Source organism: Heterodontus francisci, chromosome 6, assembly GCF_036365525.1.
Source record: "Heterodontus francisci isolate sHetFra1 chromosome 6, sHetFra1.hap1, whole genome shotgun sequence".
NCBI lineage: Eukaryota > Metazoa > Chordata > Chondrichthyes > Heterodontiformes > Heterodontidae > Heterodontus > Heterodontus francisci.
In genome coordinates this window covers 70,032,145-70,054,991 of record NC_090376.1, presented here as the reverse complement: position 1 = coordinate 70,054,991, position 22,847 = coordinate 70,032,145, and positions in this window count along the sequence as shown.

Genomic DNA, 22,847 nt, shown 5'->3' with positions numbered 1-22,847 from the left:
CTTGGAGAGCTTTGAGCACTCACTTGTATTCACTTTAAAAGTGATGCCTCTCGAGATACTGAGTTCATCTGTCAGGCCAAATGCATCTGAGGGTCTCTGGCACCTCTTTTACCATGTCAGGCCAGCCTTCTATGATGACTCTCTACAATGCCTTCAGTTGTGGGTCATTGGCTGTTTCTGATTGTAGTCGGTCACATTTGTGCTGACCAAAATGTAATAAGTCAATTTTGGGCACCTCTTTCACCTCGACATCCATGCTGTTTACTTGTAATAAAAGCAAAATACTGCGGATGCTGGAAATCTGAAACAAAAACAAGAAATGCTGGATTCACTCAGCAGGTCTGGCAGCATCTGTAGAAAGAGAAGCAGAGTTAACGTTTCTGGTCAGTGACCCTTCTTCGGAACTGACAAATATTAGAAAAGTCACAGATTATAAACAAGTGAGGTGGGGGTTGGGCAAGAGATAACAAAGGAGAAGGTGCAGATTGGACCAGGCCACATAGCTGACCAAAAGGTCACAGAGCAAAGGCAAACAATATGTTAATGGTGTTTTGAAAGACAAAGCATTAGTACAGATTAGGTGTGAATATACTGAATATAGAACATCAAGTGCAACTTGCTGATGTTCTATATTCAGTATATTCACACCTAATCTGTACTAATGCTTTGTCTTTCAAAACACCATTAACATATTGTTTGCCTTTGCTCTGTGACCTTTTGGTCAGCTATGTGGCCTGGTCCAATCTGCACCTTCTCCTTTGTTATCTCTTGCCCAACCCCCACCTCACTTGTTTATAATCTGTGACTTTTCTAATATTTGTCAGTTCCGAAGAAGGGTCACTGACCCGAAACGTTAACTCTGCTTCTCTTTCTACAGATGCTGCCAGACCTGCTGAGTGAATCCAGCATTTCTTGTTTCTGTTTACTTGTAAATTCAGTGGAACTTCTTCATTCATGCTGCAGTTTGGCAATCTCTTCCGCATATGAGGTGACCATTTTGGTACCTGGTTTGTAGCAGACGTCAAAGTCGTACCCCTGTACTTTCACTAAGAGCTGCTGTAGTAGATGTGGTGCACTTGCTAACAGTTTGTGCCTGATCATCTCCAGTGGTTTGTGGTCATTTTCTGTGAACTACTTGCCAAACAGTTAGGTGTGGAACCTTGTGAATTCAAACACCAGAGCAAGTGTTTCACTGAGTAATTGCACTGTGATGAATATAAACATTTGGACACGAATGCAATTGGTTAGCCATCCTGTAGGATGCATACTCCTAGTCCTTTCTGTAAGGCGTCGACTTCCAGGATTGTCGTCTTCGTTGGGTCGTCGTACTGCAGAGTAAAGTTTCCACTGACTATGCTTGTTTGAGACTCACATGCTGATGGTCCTCCTGCCATACAAATGGTATGTCTTTAAGAGGTCTTGGTGATGATGCTTTGTCAGAAAAATGTATGGTGCCAAAAAGTTGACAGATTCTACAATCTGAATAGATGGAGCCAAAGAAATTGATCTGACTTGTATTCACCTGGCATTTCTTTCTGTTTTTTAAAAACAAGCCTTTCACGATGAGCTACTGCCAAGAGTGAACGGAGATTTCAATCATGATGATCTTTGGTTTTGCCCATTTACCACAATGTCATCAGCAATGCATATCCATCAAGGCACATTTTCCATAACTCTGTCCATATGTTGCTGAAACCGATCTTGACTGACAGATACGCTGAAGGGTAGTCTCTGGAAGCAGTATCTTCCAAATGGCATCCTGAAGGTGACTTCTTGAGATTCCTTGGCTAGATGTACTGAACAATATCCATGTTTAGCATCCAACTTGGAGAAGAATTTGGCTCCTGTGAACTTGGGATTCAATTCCTCTAATGTCAGAATCTTGTGGGGAATCTCTTGGGAGAGGTTTTGACACCTCAGATCTAGGCATATCCTGATTGCTCCATCCTTCATCAGGACACACCTGATTGAGCTGCACCAGTCTGTGATTATGCACAAGACAGATGATTCCATTCTGTTCCATGTCATCTAACTCACACTTAAGCTTTTCTTGTAGGTGCACGCTGCACTTTCTAGGGGGTGTCGATTGATGGAATTGCGTCCTCTGAAGTGCAGTACAGCATTGCCTTTGAAATCTCCTATGGCATCAAACCCATCCGGGTACATTTTGTTGTAGATCATGGACTGACTCAATGTGGGTACCCTTGGCCTTTTCTGCTGTAACGGGTACCTTTGTGACTTCGTGGATGGTCACAATGTTGAGGTTCTTTCATGCTAGTAGTCCTGCCACTGCTGGTCTGCTAGTGTCTACTAGGTAGAATATTTGCAGTTTCCATGACTACTTGCCATAGCTGCATTGCAGTTAGTGTGCCACTACAAGGAATGGGTGACCCATTAAATGCAGATAACTTGGCAGTTGTCAGTTTTATCATTGATTTCTGCGCCTCCAGTACATATCCTTTAGGATTCAGACTGGTAAGATATTTGCACTGGGTATGGTGTCGATCTTGATTCTGAAGGTATGTTTGTCAGCTTTCTTTGGTCACGTGATGTTAATAGTAGTGAAAGTTTCCAGTTGCTTGACTTCAACATGTCAGGTTCACAATGTGAAATGCCTGCTCATCTGACTGAGAATTGCTCCTACCTGAGTCTTGTCTCAGGTCTATTTGGCTGTGAACTTTGTGTGTAGGCTTGCATTTATGCAGGTTTCTGGCTCTCATTGCTGCTGTTGCCCTGTTTATGTGCCTGCCTTCTGTTTGCTTGTGTCTTACTGTGACTTCTGTCTGTGTTTGCAACCAGATTTATTGAATAGGCAGGCCCAGTGTCATTTTGCACTGCACACCTTGCACAGATCTCAATGCAGGACAAGGTCGCGATGAGTGGCAAATGGGGTTGGTCCCACTCATCGCGATCTGGTTATGATGCTGATACTGTTGGCTGCACCTTGTGCTTGCAGGTGCTGTAATCCAGCTACAGTGACTTCGTATTTCCTACCATCTTCCAGCAGTGCATCAATGCTGTGACCTTTTTTTTTTTTTTGCCCCAAGAGGTCCTTCTGAAATGTTTCAATGGATGTTGATGCAAACACCAGCTGCATTATTTGGTCTGACAGCTCAGTTTCTGAAATTGTATTTGTTGCCCTTACTACAGCATCTACTGATCTATTCATTCCAGTAGTTGTTGCCTGTAGGACATCAATTCCAGGCGGTGAATCCTAAAATTCACTCTTGATCAGAGCTTATCTTCTAGCGCTTTCCATATCTGAAGGATATTTTAGGTCATCAGATATGCCTGCGGTATTGATTCTATGTAATCCCTCATTTCCAACTACTATTAGTATATTTACGCCTGTTACTCTGGTTCTGGAATTACTTCATCAGTGAAGCATAAATGCATCCTTTTTTTTTTTTTTTTTTGTTGAAAAATTGGAACTGTAATAGGATGTCCATGGTGGGAAATTTGGTATCCATCTTCCTGCTATTCTTTTGCTTAAGACTTGTTTTATGACTACTATTTTTTTTCCTTAAAGAAATTCTCCGTTCTTTAGACTGGCTGCTTTGACAGGAGCACATGGTGAGCAGTGCTTGTCTGTTTATCTAGCTTCCACCACTTCAGTCTGTCCGTTTACATAGCTGTGCAACAGATATTTCAAGTGTTTTTTTTTTTCAGTTTGTTTATATAGCCATTCAAGAGCAATTCTTCATGCTTGAGTGGTTTTAATGGGCTTTTTTAAAACTGTGAATGGAGGATTCTGTGCTTTTTTTTTTTGCTGTCTGATGCCTCCTCAAAGAACAAAGAAAATTACAGCACAGGAACAGGCCCTTCGGCCCTCCAAGCCTGCGCTGATCCAGATCCTCTATCTAAACCTGTCGCCTATTTTCTAAGGGTCTGTATCTCTTTGCTTCCTGCCCATTCATGTATCTGTCTAGATACATCTTAAAAGACGCTATCGTGCCCGCGTCTACCAACTCCGCTGGCAATGCGTTCCAGGCACTCACCACCCTCTGCGTAAAGAACTTTCCACGCATATCCCCCCTAAACTTTTCCCCTCACTTTGAACTCGTGACCCCTAGTAATTGAATCCCCCACTCGGCGTGGGGGGGAAAGCTTCTTGCTATCCAGCCTGTCTATACCTCTCATGATTTTGTACACCTCAATCAGGTCCCCCCTCAACCTCCGTCTTTCTAATGAAAATAATCCTAATCTGCTCAACCTCTCTTCATAGCTAGTGCCCTCCATACCAGGTAACATCCTGGTGAACCTCCTCTGCACCCTCTCCAAAGCATCTACATCCTTTTGGTAATGTGGCGACCAGAACTGCACGCAGTATTCCAAATGTGGCCGAACCAAAGTCTTATACAACTGTAACATGACCTGCCAACCCTTGTACTCCATACCCTGTCCGATGAAGGAAAGCATGCCGTATGCCTTCTTGACCACTGACCTGCGCTGCCACCTTCAGGGAACAATGGACCTGAACACCACCCAAATCTCTCTGTACATCAATTTTCCCCAGGACTTTTCCATTTACTGTATAGTTCACTCTTGAATTGGATCTTCCAAAATGCATCACCTCACATTTGCCCTGATTGAGCTCCATCTGCCATTTCTCTGCCCAACTCTCCAATCTATCTATATTCTGCTGTATTCTCTGACAGTCCCCTTCACTATCTGCTACTCCACCAATCTTAGTGTCGTCTGCAAACTTACTAATCAGACCACCTATACTTTCCTCCAAATCATTTATGTATATCACAAACACTGGTCCCAGCATGGATCCCTGTGGAACACCACTAGTCACACATCTCCATTTTGAGAAACTCCCTTCCACTGCTACTCTGTCTCCTGTTGCCCAGCCAGTTCTTTATCCATCCAGCTAGTACACCCTGGACCCCATGCGACTTCACTTTCTCCATCAGCCTACCATGGGGAACCTTATCAAATGCCTTACTGAAGTCCATGTATATGATATCTACAGCCCTTCCCTCATCAATCAACTTTGTCACTTCCTCAAAGAATTCTATTAAGTTGGTAAGACATGACCTTCCCTGCACAAAACCATGTTGCCCATCACTGATCCCATTTTCTTCCAAATGGGAATAGATCCTATCCCTCTATCTTCTCCAGCAGCTTCCCTACCACTGACATCAGGCTCACCGGTCTATAATTACCTGGATTATCCATGCTACCCTTCTTAAACAAGGGGACAACATTAGCAATTCTCCAGTCCTCTGGGACTTCACCCGTGTTTAAGGATGCTGCAGAGACATCTGTTAAGGCCCCAGCTATTTTCCCCCCTCGCTTCCCTCAGTAACCTGGGATAGATCCCATCCGGGCCTGGGGACTTGTCCACCTTGCCTTTTAGAATACCCCACACTTCCTCCCTCCTTATGCCGACTTGACCTAGGGTAATCAAACATCTGTCCCTAACCTCAACATCCGTCATGTCCCTCTCCTCGGTGAATACCAATGCAAAGTACTCGTTTAGAATCTCACCCATTTTCTCTGACTCCACGAATAACTTTCCTCCTTTGTCCTTGAGTGGACCAATCCTTTCTCTAGTTACCCTCTTGCTCCTTATATATGAATAAAAGGCTTTGGGATTTTCCTTAACCCTGTTTGCTAAAGATATTTCATGACCCCTTTTAGCCCTCTTAATTCCTCATTTCAGATTGGTCCTACATTCCTGATATTCTTTCAAAGCTTCGTCTTTCTTCAGCCTCCTAGACCTTATGTATGCTTCCTTTTTCCTCTTGGCTAGTCTCTCAATTTCACCTGTCATCCATGGTTCCCTAATCTTGCCATTTCTATCCCTCATTTTCACAGGAACATGTCTCTCCTACATGCTAATCAACCTCTCTTTAAAAGCCTCCCACATATCAAATGTGGATTTACCTTCAAACAGCTGCTCCAATCTACATTCCCCAGCTCCTGCCGAAATTTTGGTATAGTTGGCCTTCCCCCAATTTAGCACTCTTCCTTTAGGACCACTCTCGTCTTTGTCCATGAGTATTCTAAAACTTACAGAATTGTGATCACTATTCCCAAAGTAGTCCCCTACTGAAACTTCAACCACCTGGCCAGGCTCATTCCCCAACACCAGGTCCAGTATGGCCCCTTCCCGAGTTGGACTATTTACATACTGCTCTAGAAAACCTCCTGGATGCTCCTTACAAATTCTTCTCCACCTAGACCTCTAACACTAAGTGAATCCCAGTCGATGTTGGGAAAATTAAAATCTCCTATCACCACCCTGTTGCTCCTACATCTTTCCATAATCTGGGTACATATTTGTACCTCTATCTCTCGTTCTCTGTTTGGAGGCCTGTAGTACAGCCCCAACATTGTTACCGCACCCTTCCTATTTCTGAGTTCTGTCCATATTGCCTCACTGCTTGAGTCCTCCATAGTGCCCTCCTTCAGCACAGCTGTGATATCCTCTTTGACCAGTAATGCAACTCCTCCACCCCTTTTACCTCCCTCTCTATCCCACCTGAAGCATCGATATCTGGGATGTTTAGTTGCCAATCGTGCCCTTCCCTCAACCAAGTCTCAGTAATAGCAATAACATCATACTCCCAGGTACTAATCCAAGCCCTAAGTTCATCTGCCTTACCTACTACACTTGCATTAAAACAAATGCACCTCAGACCACCAGTCCCTTTTGCGTTCATCTGCTCCCTGTCTACTCTTCCCCTTAGTCACGCTGACTTCATTATCTAGTTCCTTACAGGCTTTAGTTACTACCTCCCTTACTGTCCACTGACCTCCTCATTTGGTTCCCATCCCCCTGCCACATTAGTTTAAACCCTCCCCAGCAGTGTTAGCAAAAGCACCCCCAAGGACGTTGGTTCCAGTCTGGCCCAAGTGTAGACTGTCCAATTTGTAATAGTCCCACCTCCCCCAGAACCTGTCCCAAAAATCTGAACCCCTCCCTCCTGCACCATCTCTCAAGCCACGCATTCATCCTGACTATTCTTTCATTTCTACTCTGACTAGCACGTGGCACTGGTAGCAATCCTAAGATAACTACCTCCCTGAGGTCCTACTTTTTAACTTGGCTCCTAACTCCCTAAATTCTGCTTGTAGGACCTCATCCTGTTTTTTACCTATATCATTGGTGCCTATGTGCACAACGACAACCGGCTGTTCACCCTCCTCTTTCAGAATGTTCTGCAGCTGATCTGAGACATCCCTGACCCATGCACCTGGGAGGCAACATACCATTTGGGAGTCTTGTTTTCGACCACAGAACCGCCTATCTACTCCCCTTACAATCGAATCCCCTATGACTATAGCCCTTCCACTTTTTTTTTCCCCGCCCTTCTGAACAGCAGAGCCAGCCACGGTGCCATGAACTTGGCGACTGCTGCCTTCCCTTGGTGAGCCATCTCCTGTGTTGGATACTGTTGAGGTATACCTGTTTTGGAGGGAGATGACTGCAGGGGACACCTGCACTGCCTTCCTGCTCTTTCTCTGCCTTTTGGTCACCATTCCCTTTTCTCCCTCAGCAATCAGCAAAATGGCACTGACCACAATCAGCCTGGGGGAGAGATCTAGTCTTTTCTGTTGAACCCTCAAGAAAAATCAGCTTTTATATATTTTTTTTTTTTTTAAAAACTGATCCCTTGACCATTGGAACAATGACAGGCTGCAAATCACTGATTGGTGAGTCAGTCATTCAGCTTGTCTTCGACAGCTGGAGGTAAAAAAAAAAAATAACTTCACACTGGGCAAGTGTTTTTTCTTAACTTTCTTTTGTCTGTAGGGATGGTAGTTTTTAAAGCTGTTTTCCATGTGGTCTTCAATGTTCGATTCTATCTTCTCACCACAGCTGCAACCATATAATGAGTTCTTTTTATGTTGCCTCATGCAACATAAATGAGATGTGGGTTGCCCAGTTGGTTGAAGATCTCAAAACTGGTTTATTAATGGTTAACTATTACGTACAATATAGAGCTAACTATTTACAAAACCTGAGTCTAGGTGTTAGTGTCCATTGCTTGCAGTCATATGACTGCATCCTGGTACCTCACTCATTAGCATAGTAAGATCTTAAAGGGACATCACTCTTAAAGACAATCATGCAAGATGTAATGGTTGGTTAACTACTGAGGATTTTTAATATATTGAGAAATAAAGCTCAAGGCCCAAGGCTATCGTACAGGCGCACACCAAGTCGGAGAGTAAAAGATAAGATTAAGTAAATTGGAAAGCAGTGATTAAGTGACACCAAACTCTGAAAACCTAATTAAAAATTGTAGAAGGAAGGAAAGACTAAGACCAGGTAAGTAATTCCACAGTTTTGAGGAACTGCGAAGGAATGAGTTAGAATTGTCTACAATATAGTTAAGTTGAAATAAGCACAAGTATTCCTGGTTTCAGTACAAATCAGAAATTGCATTATGGATAAAACTACTTCCCAATTTCTAGCTAACTCCTGAATTTACTTTCATAATGAAATTGTCAGTTATAATCTGGTATAAAATTTGGGAAGGAGGAGCAGTATTCAGGACTCCATATTTAGTCTCTCTTCAAGGAAACTTTATTTTGAATATAGACAGAATTGTGTATAAACCTGGGAATGCACAATGCTGAACTAAGGCCAAGATTCTCCTCTACAACCGCACCCAAAATTTAGATCGCAAAATGGTGGAGAATGAAAGAAAATGCAGGCAGTCAGGTCTATGGCTTCCTGAAAAGGTGACCGTGAATAATGCCAGGAAGCAACAATAACAGCTGTGAGGTATCCCCATGGAAGGAGAAACCCATGTAGAAGGCTCGGTCTCTTTTGCCCCCAACCCTTAACTGCTGAAGATTCTGGTCTCCGCTGCAGCCAACAATGAGATAATGATTCTGATCTTCAAAGTGCGTCTGCCCTTTTAAGAACTCTTGCTGGTTGTTCTGCATCACAAGTGCAGCACTGTCAGGACTGTCCTTTTTTGAACTGGTGGGCTCCCTCTTGGTGACAGAAATCCACCAAAACAGTAGAAGCTGATCAAAGTACCAAAAGTGAAGATGTATTCCATTACTTGGTGAGCTTAAGTTTCCAAAACATATAGGTCCTGAAAATCTATATTTGGGAAGATGGGGTGGGGGGGCAACACATCCTGGAAAAAGTGCAGCAAAATACCTGTCCAGGATCTTCACCACCAAAGTTTGTGGGGTTGAGGCACATCCTGTTTTCCTTCCCAATGGCAATTGGAAACAGGACAGAATATCCAGTGAAGATTGTTGGGCTTTACGAAAAGAAATTGTAGGAACCCTCTGCAGCCTGTTTTGTAAGGGAACCCCCTTAATGATTTTTATAGAAAAAATTAGACATATTTCTTTGAAGATCCAGGCCACAATGCTGGTATGGAGCCCCCCCCCCCCCACCCCCAGATAAATTGTAGAATCAGCTTCTATCAGGCATGCCTCTGCTAGGTTCCTTTTGAGAACTGGGAGTGAGAAATCCCAATGTGTGTCCCTATTCCATCCCACTCCTTCCTGAATCAATGGCTTTATTTGGGGCGGGCAGAGAGAGTATCCAAAACTGGCAACACAGGAACTACATTGTGATTCTTCCAATGTGTTCCTAATGAATTTCCACTAGGAATGCACTAGAAAAGCCATGGATTTTTAGCCCTGTATTTTTTTTTTTTTATCCAAACATGTCCAAGTTGGATCAATAAAATTTTTGTAGCACATTGTAAGATTATAAAATGAAAATTTTACTGATAGAAAAACTGAAGCAAATACTTGGGCCTGAATTTTGCAAAAGGCCCAAGATCCCATTGCCAGCACCGGAAGTAGGAGCTGCTGCTGCTTCGGCAGGGAGCATGCTGGAGAACACTAACAGTGGCAGCTGGCCAATTAACTGCGGGAGGTGGAGGAAGCTTCCACTCGGGTGGCATGAGATCACACCGCTGGAAGTGCTAGACCCATATTTAAAGGGTTGCCAGCACTCTGACAATTGCACCCACCCACAAAAGCAGCACATAGTGAAGAGGATAGCACAAAGAATGGCTGAAGGAAGATCCAGGGTTGCCCCACAGGTCAGTGATGCCTCCCTGCAGGTTCTCTGCCAGGTTGCTCAGGCAAGGATGGAGGCCCATTCCCCCAGGATGGGAGGAAGACTAAGCAAGCCTGGTCAGAGATCGCAGAGGGGGTCATCCCTCGAAACTGGCTGCAATGCCGCAAGTAGGTTAATGATGTTGTGCATCCACCAAGGTGCGAGCATCATTGTTAATCATACGCTTATAAGTGACTGAACATGAATGTGAGATTGGTAGAAAGGGCACGCCTACCCAGTCAATAGCAATGGCCAGGCAGCAGCATTGCCTGTCAACCCCTCTGTGCAGATTGACTCCTGCACTACTGCGATTTACGGTGATCACAGACCACTTGTACACTGAGCAAGTGGAAGCCTTTCCTGTCGAAGGCTGCTGCCTGGTCCGCGGGATCCTTGATGGTCACATGCATGCAGTCAGCAACACTTTGCAGTTGAAGGAATCCAGCAATGGCCCCGACCGTATGGCCCTCTCAGTTTGACTTTCCGGATCGGTGCAAAAGCGTATGTGTTGACTGGCTCTCTTGAAGTTGGCATTGGTGACCATCTTGATGCAGGCTGGGAGATCTCATACATATAATCCTGAGGTGTAGAAATTCAATCCCACAGGGGTTGGATGGCTATCACTTACCATAGTGTTCCGCTCATCCTGCAACATGGCACATAGCTCTGTGATCGCCTTCCTGGAGAGTCGCAGTTTTCGGCGACACTGCTGCTCAGACATTTGCAAGAAGCTGAGCCTCTGGCGTAGCCCTTGTCTGGTGGACAACCTCTTCTGCGCACGAGGCTGGTTGCGTGCCCTTCTGCACCTTCCTCCCTGCGTTTTCCCCATCTGAGGCTGAAAGCCTGCTGGTAAAATCCAGCCCTAGGTGTTTTCAGTAATAAATAAATTTTATGGCCTCAGCTGCACTGAATATACCTGCTAAAATGCAGTGAAATCTGGTGAAAATGGTTTGATGCTTAGATTGCATTGGCCTAATAACCAGATTTGAGGGCCTACAGATAATAGAACATTGGCCTGTGCTTTTGGAATATTATACAAAAGAATAACAAGTATACATATAACATTTATTTTTATTTACAGATTCTTTGGAATAACCACTTAGGAGTAACAGAACATTTACAGCTGCAATCGATCTCCATCCCTTGAAAGTGTCTAATGATCAATAAATATAAGCAAAATGTTAATTTAGATAGTTTGTGGTAAATCACAAGATGTTGTAATATGTTGCAGAAAATTAGAGATGTGCTTTCTACTGTGAATAATAAAAAAAATCTCACGCAGCATTTGTTGTTGCCTATTTATGTATTGTTCAGATTTTGGACCTTCAGATTTTCATGGAATAGATGGCTCCCTGCTATATTCCCGATACTTCATCTCCATAGAGTGGGAAAATCCAGCCCGATGTGTGCTCAACTGGAAAATCCCCTCCTATGTTTATTCACAGATTGAGTAAAATTGGAGCTGTGCTCCACAATACTCCTACTGATATGAAGGCCACTAACAAAGAATGGATAGCACCAAATAATACTGAAGAAATAATATAGTTAACCATACGGGGGAGAATTTTCTCACTTTACTGATGCACATTGTTCTGTCCACAAATATGATCAGTTCAGCCAAAATTTGATACCTACCAGTAAAATTTTGTTAAGCAGTGGAATGGCAGGATGTTGGAACCAGTGCTTGTGAAAGGGGAAATGTTTAGGGGGGATATGCGTGGAAAGTTCTTTACGCAGAGGGTGGTGGGCACCTGGAACACATTGCCAGCGGAGGTGGTAAATGCGGGCACGATGGAGTCTTTTAAGATGTATCTGGACAGATACATGAATGGGCAGGAAGAAAAGAGATACAGAACCTTAGAAAATAGGCGACATGGTTAGAGAGAGGATCTGGATCGGCGCAGGCTTGGAGGGCCGAAGGGCCTGTTCCTGTGCTGTAATTATCTTTGTTCTTTGTTCTTGTTCATACAGCCCTAGCTACATAGTAACAGGAGTAGGTCATTAATCCCTCAACCCATGATTCAATGAGATCATGGCTCATCTGCGACCTAACTCCAGATATTCACCTTTGCCCCATATCCCTTCATACCTTCAATTAACAAAATCTATCAACCTCAGATTTCAAATTAACACTTGATCCAGCATCAATTGTTTGCAGATGAGAGTTGCAAACTTCTACCACACTCCTGAAAGGTTGGGCTCTAATTTTTAGATTATGCCTTCAGTTTTAGATTCCTCAACCAGCAGAAATTTTTTTTCTATCTACCCTATCTGTTCCCCATAATACCTTGAAAACTTTGATCAAATCACTCTTGTCCTTCTAAATTTTGGGATTACAACCCGAGTTTGTGTAATCCCTCTCCATAATTTAACCTGTGGAGTTCAGGTATCATTTTGGTAAGTCTACACTGCATTCCCTCCAAGGCCAGTATATCCTCCCTATGTTGTGGTGCCCAGAACTACTCACAGTATTCTAGGTGTGGTCTAATCAGGGTTTATGGAGCTGAAGCATGTTTTCTACTCCTTTGTGTTAGTGTAATATAGATAAAGGCTGGTATTCCATTAGTCTTTTCAATTGTTTTCTGTACCTGTTCATGCAGTTTAATGATCGATGAACCTGGACCCCCAAGTCTCTTTGGATTTCCACTATTGCTGGCTTTTCACCATTTGGGAAGTACCCTATTGTATTCTTTTTTTAGGCCCAAATTGGGAGTAGATGACCTCGCATATACCTATATTGAAATCCATTTGTCACTTTTGTGCCCATTCATTAAATCTATCAATATCTCTGTAATCTTATACTTCCATCTACACTGCTTACAATGCTACCTATCTTTGTCACATCAGCAAATTTGGATATGTGGCATATCCCATCAACTAACTTGTTAATAAATATGATAAACTGTTGAGGCCCCAATACAGATCCTTGTGGCTCGCCACAACTCACATCTGCTAATGAGAGTACCTGCCCATTATCCCCGCTCTTTGTCTCCTGCTGCTGTCAATTTCCTAACCAAATCAATAATTTACATTCAATTCCATGAACTTCGACTTTAACTAACAATCTCTTATGAGGGACTTTATCAAATGCCTTCTGGAAGACCATATAACAACATCCAGAGTCATTTCCATGTTCACTACTTTATTTGCCTCTTCAAAAAATGTAATAAGGTTTGTCAGGCATAACCTACCCCTTTACCAATCCATGCTGGTTCTCCCTGATCAGCTGAAAATTTTCAAGGTGTTCAGTCCCTCTATCCTTAATTACAGACTCTATAATATCCCAACAACAGATGCTAGGTTAGCTGGTCTATTAATCCCTGGATTTCCTCTGTCATCTTCCTTAAATAGCAGAGTGACGTGTACAACTTTCCAATCTAAAGGAATGGTTCCCAAATCGAGAGAACTTTAGAAGATTACAGTGCACAGCCCCCACATCTCATTAATCTTAATTGGCTGGCCACCGCTTGATAGCGTGCGTCTGGCTGTTCACGGCCCAACTGGAAGTTGCACCCACTTCCGGTCCCGGCGTCAGGACCTGCGGTTTCCAAACTAAATCCAGCCCAATGTGTTTTCAATCATTACAGCCACCAGTTTTTCAGACAATCAACTGCACACAGGTAAAAACATAATAAAGAGACTAAAGTACATACTTCACAATAATGTGATTAAACTTATCAATAAAACGGACTTTTGAATCTTTGTTGTACCATCAGCTCTACACAGAGACGGCACAGTGCGGCGCAGTGGTTAGCACTGCAGCCTCACAGCTCCAGCGACCCGGGTTCAATTCTGGGTACTGCCTGTGTGGAGTTTGCAAGTTCTCCCTGTGTCTGCGTGGGTTTCCTCCGGGTGCTCCGGTTTCCTCCCACATGCCAAAGACTTGCAGGTTGATAGGTTAATTGGCCATTATAAATTGTCCCTAGTATAGGTAGGTGGTAGGGAAATATAGGGACAGGTGGGGATGTGGTAGGGATATGGGATTAGTGTAGGATTAGTATAAGTGGGTGGTTGATGGTCGGCACAGACTCGGTGGGCCGAAGGGCCTGTTTCAGTGCTGTATCTCTAAACTAAACCTTACTACTTTTAAAAAGCCTAGTATTGCTCTCTTGGCTGATGAGACATATCTATAATTCTCAGCAGGCTGCAGTCTGAGTATGTGCACTGTGGAGCAATTTCTCAGCATGTCTGAGTACAATCTCTCCGGTTATTGTGCATAACACCCAGAAATGTAGCTTCCACCAGGCTATAAAAGTAATCATGAATTTGTCTTTGGAAGTTGCAGCCAAACAAGGTAAATATGAATTTCAAAACCCTGTTTGCAGTATGGTTTGACAGAATTTTTTTTTCACACACTTAGGGTTGGATTTAGCGAGCCCGCTACAGGTCCCGGCGGTGGACCCGGAAATGGGCGCCATTCCCGTTTGTCACGTGGGCGGCTGCAACACCGGAACCAAGTGGCAGGCGGCCATTGTGCTTAGTTGGGGTGCGGGGTCCATTCAATCATGCAGTGGTGGTGGGAGGTGAGATGCTGATGACTCCAGAGCAGATGCTGGTGCCATATTTAATGCCCTGCCAGCCCTGCTTGCATTGCTTCCTTGCATTCATTTGCTGCTAGCTGTACAAAATTGTGAACTGTTTTGCATTGACTTGGACCCCCAAACTCCTGAGGCAGACCCTGCGGGACAGCAGAGGCAAGACACAGATAAGCCCACAGTTTAGTGATGCCTCCCTCCAGATTCTCCTCCAGGCTGCAAGGGAAAGGCGGGAGGTCCTCTTCCCCGGTGATGCAAGAAGAGGTCCTGCCGCCAGGCCAAGTAAGCCTGGCTGGAGATCACTGAGGACGTCAGCAACCACCACCACCCACCCCCCGCCCTCCTGGAGCTGGGTACAGTGCCGCAAGAGAGTCAACGACTTCTTGCGTTCAGCCAAGGTGAGTGCTCCTGACCTCCTTTTTAGTGATTGCTACGCAGGAGGAAGCGAGGCATAAGGAATGAAGAACTACAACAGCGATGGCAGAGGGGGGTAAGGCATCACCTCAAACTGACAGATGCATGACTGCATCAAACCCACAGGTTTTTCACAGCTCACCCCCATTAATTCTACAGAGAGTAGATGGCTTCATGAGCGATATGTGAAAGCTCAGTAGGAGACGAGGGGCTGACACTAGCAGAACTGTCATATTGATCTCTCTTTGAAGTATGACTATCTCCATCTTTTCATTTGCAGGACAAGAGGGCCCACAACAGGAGGGAGATAGCGCGAACAGGCAAAGGTATGCTGGATCTTCAGTCTCTTAGCACAGCTGAGGAAGAGGCGTTAGAATTGGCAGGGACACAGGGCGGCTGTGCCATATCTGATGGAGAGACTGGGGTCTCTGCGCAAGAGAGTGAGGATTGTATTCCATCAAGATACAGTTCACTTCTGGAGACCCACCACGTATGGTGGGCATCACCAGATCTGCACAGCCTAACTCACACATGTTTGTTTTCTCTCATGCAGGTCAGTGACCACAGGAAACTCAATCAGAAGGGCGCCAGATATCCACCTCTGAAGATGTGGAGCGCTCAGAGGATACACCATCCATGACTCTCCTGCACCTTCCACCAGCGCAAATACTTTCAGCTCGATGGGTTTCTGCTTGGCTGCAGAATCAGGGTCACAAACTAGTGAGGGCACTGCACACACACTAGAGCAGCTGAGGGTGAGACAGCCGAGGCCTCTGACTATAAGAGGACTGAAGGCTCATGCTGAGCTCCAGACTGATGACGAGCCTCTGATGTCGACAGCACAGGGCATGCTGGAGTTGTAGAAAGAGGTAACACAAGACCTGGCGGAGATACCCAAGGCAATGCACAGCCATGAGTGGACAGTTGAGGAGTCCATCCATTTGTGCTGCCATATCTCAGCATGTGAGTGCATGGCTTCCTCCATCAAGAGTTTGGTGACCCTCATGGAGAGCCAGATCCCACAGATGCATGCAGACCTGCAAATATCACCTTGGCCATGAGCTCAACGCAGCAGTGGCAAGGTGAGAGAAGGATAAAGCGCTTGGAGTCTTCTCCAGCTCCTCAACCTTCTCTGGTAAGGAGGGAGGTTCAAGTGAGCCTTGAAAGGGAGAAGGAGAGGCTGGTCTTCACAGCTGGGGGCTCCCCTCAGGACACTACAAGTGTGTGCAGCGGCTCCTCAGCCCCTCCGCCAGTGAGCCCAACTCCAGCAGCCGTGACACCTAAGGAGGCTCCTGCACCTGTGCAGGAAACCCTCAGGCAGTTGGAGTCTTCCAAACCTCAAGACAGCTGCCGAAGTCATCACAGGCCAAGGGGCAGCCTGCTGGCGATGGGTTCACACCTCAAAGAAGCATTTGCAAAGGTATAAAGAAAAGCACCTAGACATATTTGGGGGTTCACGGGTGTTTGATAGCTGACATGTGATACTTCATATAAAATTCTTTTGTTCTTGAAATTAACTTTCATTGTGTAAAAGCGATTAATCTATCATGCATTAATTTTGAACTGCTGACTTCACCCTTCCTCCTTAGTTGATGACAATGTAGGCACAGCCCTCATTTAAATATAGAGTCATAGAGTTATACAGCACAGAAACAGGCCCTTCGGCCCATCGTGTCTGTGCCGGCCATCAAGCATCTAACTAGTCTAATCCCATTTTCCAGCACTTGGTCTGTAGCCTTGTATGCTATGGCATTTCAAGTGCTCATCTAAATACTTCTTAAATGTTGTGAAGGTTCTGCCTCTACCACCTCATCAGGCAGTGCATTCCAAATTCCAACCACCCTCTGGGTGAAAACAATTTTCCTCAAAACCCCTCTAAACCTCCTGCCTCTTACCTTAAATCGATGCCTCCTGGTTATTGACCCTCCGCTAAGGGAAAAAGTTTCTTCCTATCTAATCTATCAATGCCCCTCATAATTTTGTGTACCTCAATCATGTCCCCCCTCAGCCTTCTCTGCTCTAAGGAAAACAACCCTAGCCTATCCAATCTCTCTTCATAGCTGAAATGGTCCAGTCCAGGCAACATCCTGGTGAATCTCCGCTGCACCCACTCCAGTGCAATCACATCCTTCCTATAGTGTGGCGACCAGAACTGTATACAGTACTCCAGCTGTGGCCTAACTAGCGTTTTATACAGCTCCATCATAACCTCCCTGCTCTTATATTCTATGCCTTGGCTAATAAAGGCAAGTATCCCATATGCCTTCCTAACCACCTTATCTACCTGTGCTGCTGCCTTCAGTGATCTATGGACAAGTACACCAAGGTCCCGTGGACCCTCTGTACTTCCTAGGGTCCGACCATCCATTGTATAGTCCCTTGCCTTGTTAGTCCTCCCAAAATGCATCACCTCACACTTCTCAGGATTAAATTCCATTTGCCACTGCTCTGCCCAACTTACCAGCCCATCTATATCGTCCTGTAATCTAAGGCTTTCCTCCTCACTAATCTTGGTGTCATCTGCGAACTTACTGATCATACCTCCTATATTCACGTCTAAATCATTAATGTACACTACAAACAGCAAGGGTCCCAGCACCGATCCCTGGTCACAGGCTTCCACTTGCAAAAACAGCCCTCGACCATTATCCTCTGCCTCCTGCCACTAAGCCAATTTTGGATCCAATTTGCCAAATTGCCCTGGATCCAATGGGCTCTTACCTTCTTAACCAATCTCCCATGAGGGACCTTATCAAAAGCCTTACTGAAGTCCATATAGACTACATTAACTGCTTTACCCTCATCTACCCATCTAGTCATCGCCTCGAAAAATTCAATCAAGTTAGTTAGACATGATCTCCCCCTGACAAAGCCATGCTGACTATCCCTGAGTAATCCCTGCCTCTCCAAGTGGAGATTAATCCTGTCCCTCAGAACCTTTTCCAATAATTTCCCAACCACTGATGTTAGAAGGTTCCAAGGGCACTAGTGCGTGTTTCAGTTGCGCTGGGGTAGACACAGAACATAGATGGAAAGGAGGCGACAGACTGAATGCATTGAGGTCAGTCTTTATTAATTTCTCTGTGAGTGGACATCATGGTGGCTGGAAGTAGGTAATTATGAGGTTGTCTCTTGCCTCCTTGGCCCATCGCTCAATCTGCATGGCCTCCAGTGCCAGGACTTGAACATTCAGTACTGCTTGCTCCTCTCTCTCTTCCATGTCCTCCTTGTCAGTGGAGGAATGTCACTTAATCATCTCATAGTCATGCAAGCCCTCCCCCCTCTGCAGCGCTAGATTGTGCAGGGCACAGCAGACCACCACGATATGCGACACCATTGCTGGGGCATACTGCAGGGGTCCACCAGATCGATCTAGGCAGTGGACCCTCATTTTCAGCAGGCCAATGACCTGCTTGATGGTTACTTGGTTGGAGCCATGGCAAGTGTTGTACCTCTCCTCCGTGGCATTGTGAGTGTAACTCACAGGGGTCAGTAGCCGTATCTTCAATGGGTAGCCCTTGTCCCTGGGAATCCATCCCTGAAGGCAAGCGGGGGACCCGAAAAGCTGTGGCACCTGGGACTGTCAAAGTATGTAGGCGCTTTGGCTGCTTCCCGGGAAGCGGGCACACACCTGCAGGAAACAGTTTCGGTGGTCGCAGACCAGTTGAACATTGATTGAATGGAAGCCCTTCCTGTTAATGAAGGCAGCTGGCTGGTCCTTGGGAGCCTTGATGGCCACATGAGTGCAATCTTTCACATCTTGCACCTGGGGAAATCCAGCGATGGCCCCGAATCCAATAGCCCTCTTGGCCTGACTGTCAGGGTTGGTCCGGTAGTGCACATTACTGCTGGCCCTTTTGAACAGGGCATTGGTCACCTTCCTGATGCAGCAGTGGGCTGCTGCCTGGGAGGCCCCACACATGTCCCCAGTGGATCTTTGGAATGATCTAGATGTGTAAACGCTCAGTACCACTGTGATCTTCAGGGCCATGGGCATAGGGTGACCCCCAAATCCCATAGATCGCAACTCGTCTTGCAGCAGGGCGCATACGTCAGTGATGGCCTCCCTGGAGAGCCATAGTGTTCACTGGCAATGCCGCTCAGATGTTTGGAGGTAGCTGATTCGAGGCCGGTACACTGTCTGGCGCAGGTGGGCCCTTCTTGGAATGGCCTGCTGCTGCTGCTTTTGTAGTGGAGCTTCAAGGGCAGGCGCAGCTGCCTCTTGGCTGTCCCTTTGTCACAGGTGCTGCATCATGCCACAGGGGTCCAAAAATACAGGCTGTATGAGACCCATGCCAGGTGATCAGTGGACGTCCAGAGCACTGTCAATGCAGAGATGGCCCCACCTTGGAGCTATGCTTTTGCTACTTCTCCCGACAAGCTCCCTGATGGCCCTCAGTGCCAACCCTCTCATCCAGCAGTGTGGGCAGCCAAACATCTCACCCAAAGGTTTCACCCGATACAGCCACCCAAACCCAAGCCCCCCCACCACTCTTGCAAAGCCCTTGAGACTCCGAGCCTCCTTGCAGAGCCCCAAAACCCCAGCCCCCTCTTGCAAAGCGCACAGCACTGAAGTCCAAAATGACCTCTGCACCACCCCCTCCCCACCCCCATTGCAGAGCTGTTCATGGCTGCCTTCCCGTCATGGCACTGAAGCCTTGCCTTGCTACTGCCAGCTTTTAACGGTCGTGAACTCAAAGGCATGTGACAGCCGCCCGCTATCCAAGTAATCCTCCACCCCCATTGTATCGTGATGAATTAGATGTAAATGCATTGAAATTAACTGCTCAGCAATTTAAAATACATTCCCATTGCGTCGGGGCACGATTCTACCTTGGTGCTTTCTCGCCGTTGACTAAATCCGGAACCAATGTCATAATGCCGAATTTCTGGGCGGACGCTTCCGGCGCAATTCTCCGTCCCCCAAGAAATCATTCCCACTTCAAACAACCGCACAAAATTCTGCCGTTAATTTTGTTTCATAAAGAGAAGGCTAGCTCAAAGTGGGACAGAGGTTGACAGAGAGGGAGGGACAGACAGAAAAAGAGAAGAAGGGAGATAGAGTAAGAGGGAGAAAGATACTGCAAATAAAGGAGACAAGCAAAGCTAGTTAAATAGCTTCAGATATTTTATTAAGATCCCTTTGTCCATGACCTTGGATTATCAACAACTGAGAAACTTGCAACTTAGAAATACAGGGGTCGGATTTCCATGGAAGTTCTCTCAATCACCTGGGGTAACGTTGTCTGAAACCCTGAAGAACTGGCATAAAGAAGATTTATGCCATTTCTCCAGGGTTTTCCTGAAGCTTCTATTGAAGTTATTGCAGATAATTGAGAGAACCCCCGCGGAATTTCAACTGCACAGACAGTAACACAACAAAGGCATACATTACAAAATTTGAAAGCAAATTATTAAACCAATATTTGCTTGGTTCAAAATATGTCTAGGATTTTGAATCCAGAATGTTTGCCTCTTTTATCAACTTGGACATGAGTTCATGCAGAGTCAGGTTACTGTCTTCTTAACTAGGGAACAAAAGAACAGGAGTAAGCCATTCAACCCCTCGAGCCTGTTTGACAGTCAATTATATCATGGCTGATATGAACTTAACTATGTTTACCTTCCTTGGTTCCATATCCCTTGATAGCCATGCCTAACAAAAGACTACTAATCTCAGTTTTGAAATTTTCAATCGACCTAGTTTCAACGGCTTTTTAGGGGCAGAATCTCAGATTCCAACTACCCTTAGTGTAAAAAATGTTTCCTGACATCACCCCTGAGCAGCCTAGCTCTTTTTTAAGGTTATGCCCTCTTGTTCTGGACTCCTCTACCAGAGAGAATAGGGCAGGCTTACGCCAATTGCCTTGAGATCCTGACACCGGTGTCATTTCTGGGTTGTGTGGCTGCATTAGCGGATGGCAGGATTTCTGCAGCATCTTTGATTATGCAGCCAATTAACAGCAGGACAGCGGGGGCCGGTGGGGGGGGGGGGCAACAAATAAAGGGTGGCTGCCAGGAGATAGTGCCAACAGGGAGTTTGAGGGCACCATTTTAGAAAGGGTGTCTGTGGCATTCATACCGACTGCACACAGAAAAGGCTGCAGAAGGGGTGAAGTGGAAATCTGTGAGTGGGGTGGTGTCTGAAGTGAAAGGAAGGGTGCCTCCACACTTCAGTGACACATCCCTAGATGTGCTCCTGCAGGTGGTGTGGGAAAGGAAAGAGGTACTATTCCCAGAGGCCTCACAGAGAAAGCCTATCTGGAGGTGACCAAAGAAGTGAGATGCCGCAGGATTGTGGCACAAACATGGGTGCAATGTCAGAAACACTTCCAAGGCCTAGGTGAGGGCTGACAAGCTGAGTGGTGTGAAGGCTGGCAGGGTGGCAGCCCTGCATAGATAATATAGTGGCATGATGTGTGCAGCACCATGGACAACCTATGCACAGGGACTCAACTAGGACCAATGTGTGCATTAGGCAGAGGGTAGTGTCACACCACAGGGCACCATGGCCAATCATTAGCGCTTGCCGCAGTGTCAAGCAAGGATGAATGCATGCAGCAGGCCTTCCAGTTCCGCAATGATGACCATTGAAAGTGGGGCAAGCTTATGAACACTGCAGGGGCAGGAGTGTAGTGTAACACTGTATCTTGGTGTCATTGCAGAAGAGAGCATATAATGCAAGAGAGTAGAGATGGATGGGTGGTGGCATTCCCTTCCTAGCAATGATAACACAGATGAAAGAGGAGGTGATGGAGATTGGCAGGGGGTAGCAGGCCATGCCTTTGCAGAGGGCGAGATCCCTATGGAGCCCAGAGAGAGTGAAAAGTGCAATATCAGTGGACATGAATCCTTCTCATTTGTCATTTCTGTGCAGCCTTAGTGGCCCATGATGACCATATGTAGCTCCTGAGCATTTACAGCCTGGTGGAAGGCATTGCGTAGGGAAGTCGTTAACAATGCTCTCGTCTCTCCCGCGGGGCCAGTGGTGAAGGCAATGCATCGGAGATCATCAGAGCCAGCAAAGACCTCAGAAAAGGAGGCGCCATCAGAGGATGCACTGTCAAATCAGGCCAGGCACACTCCACCAATGCAGATACTCTCACACGATGTGGCATGAAGCGTGTTTAGAACGGGTAGTACCAGCTGGTGAGAATGGCACACACGCACAGGAGCAATTGACAGAGGCAGTGACAGCTGCGGCCAGTCCCCGTCAGAGGATTGAGAACAGCCCCAGCAACGCTCAGCTCCACACAGATCCTGAGACTTGGAGATCAGCAGCAAAGCAGGTGTTTATAGAGCAGCAGCAGGAAATTTGTAGGCATTTGTCAGAGTTCCCACAGGCTGTGTACTCCTATGCCCGCACTATGGAGGAGTCCATCCATGACATGAGTGGCATCATGTCTTTGGCTTATGAACACATGGCCTCCTCCATTGAGAAAATAGCAACCCACATGGACAGCCACATATGGCAGGCCACCAAGTGCATGCAGGAGGTGCACACTGGCCTCCACAGTATGGCACCAACCTTGATCAGTGTTGAGCACTGCGTTGGCATGATACTCAGAGAAAGAGACACATGTACCTGTTGCCAGATGGCGGCGAGCTCCTAGTTAAGTAGGGGAGTGCAGGTGGGCCATGAAAGTGTCAGGGAATGGATGCCTGAAGGCAATGGGGGCTCTGATCAAGGTGCCCCCGACATTGATGGTGGCCCCTTGGCCCCTATGACCATGGCACGAATGCAGCTTACCACAATGATGATAGAGACTTCCACTGCACAGATGCAGGCCCCACAACCCAGAGGTCATCTGCCATGGGCATTTAATGCAGTAGAGCAGCAAAGC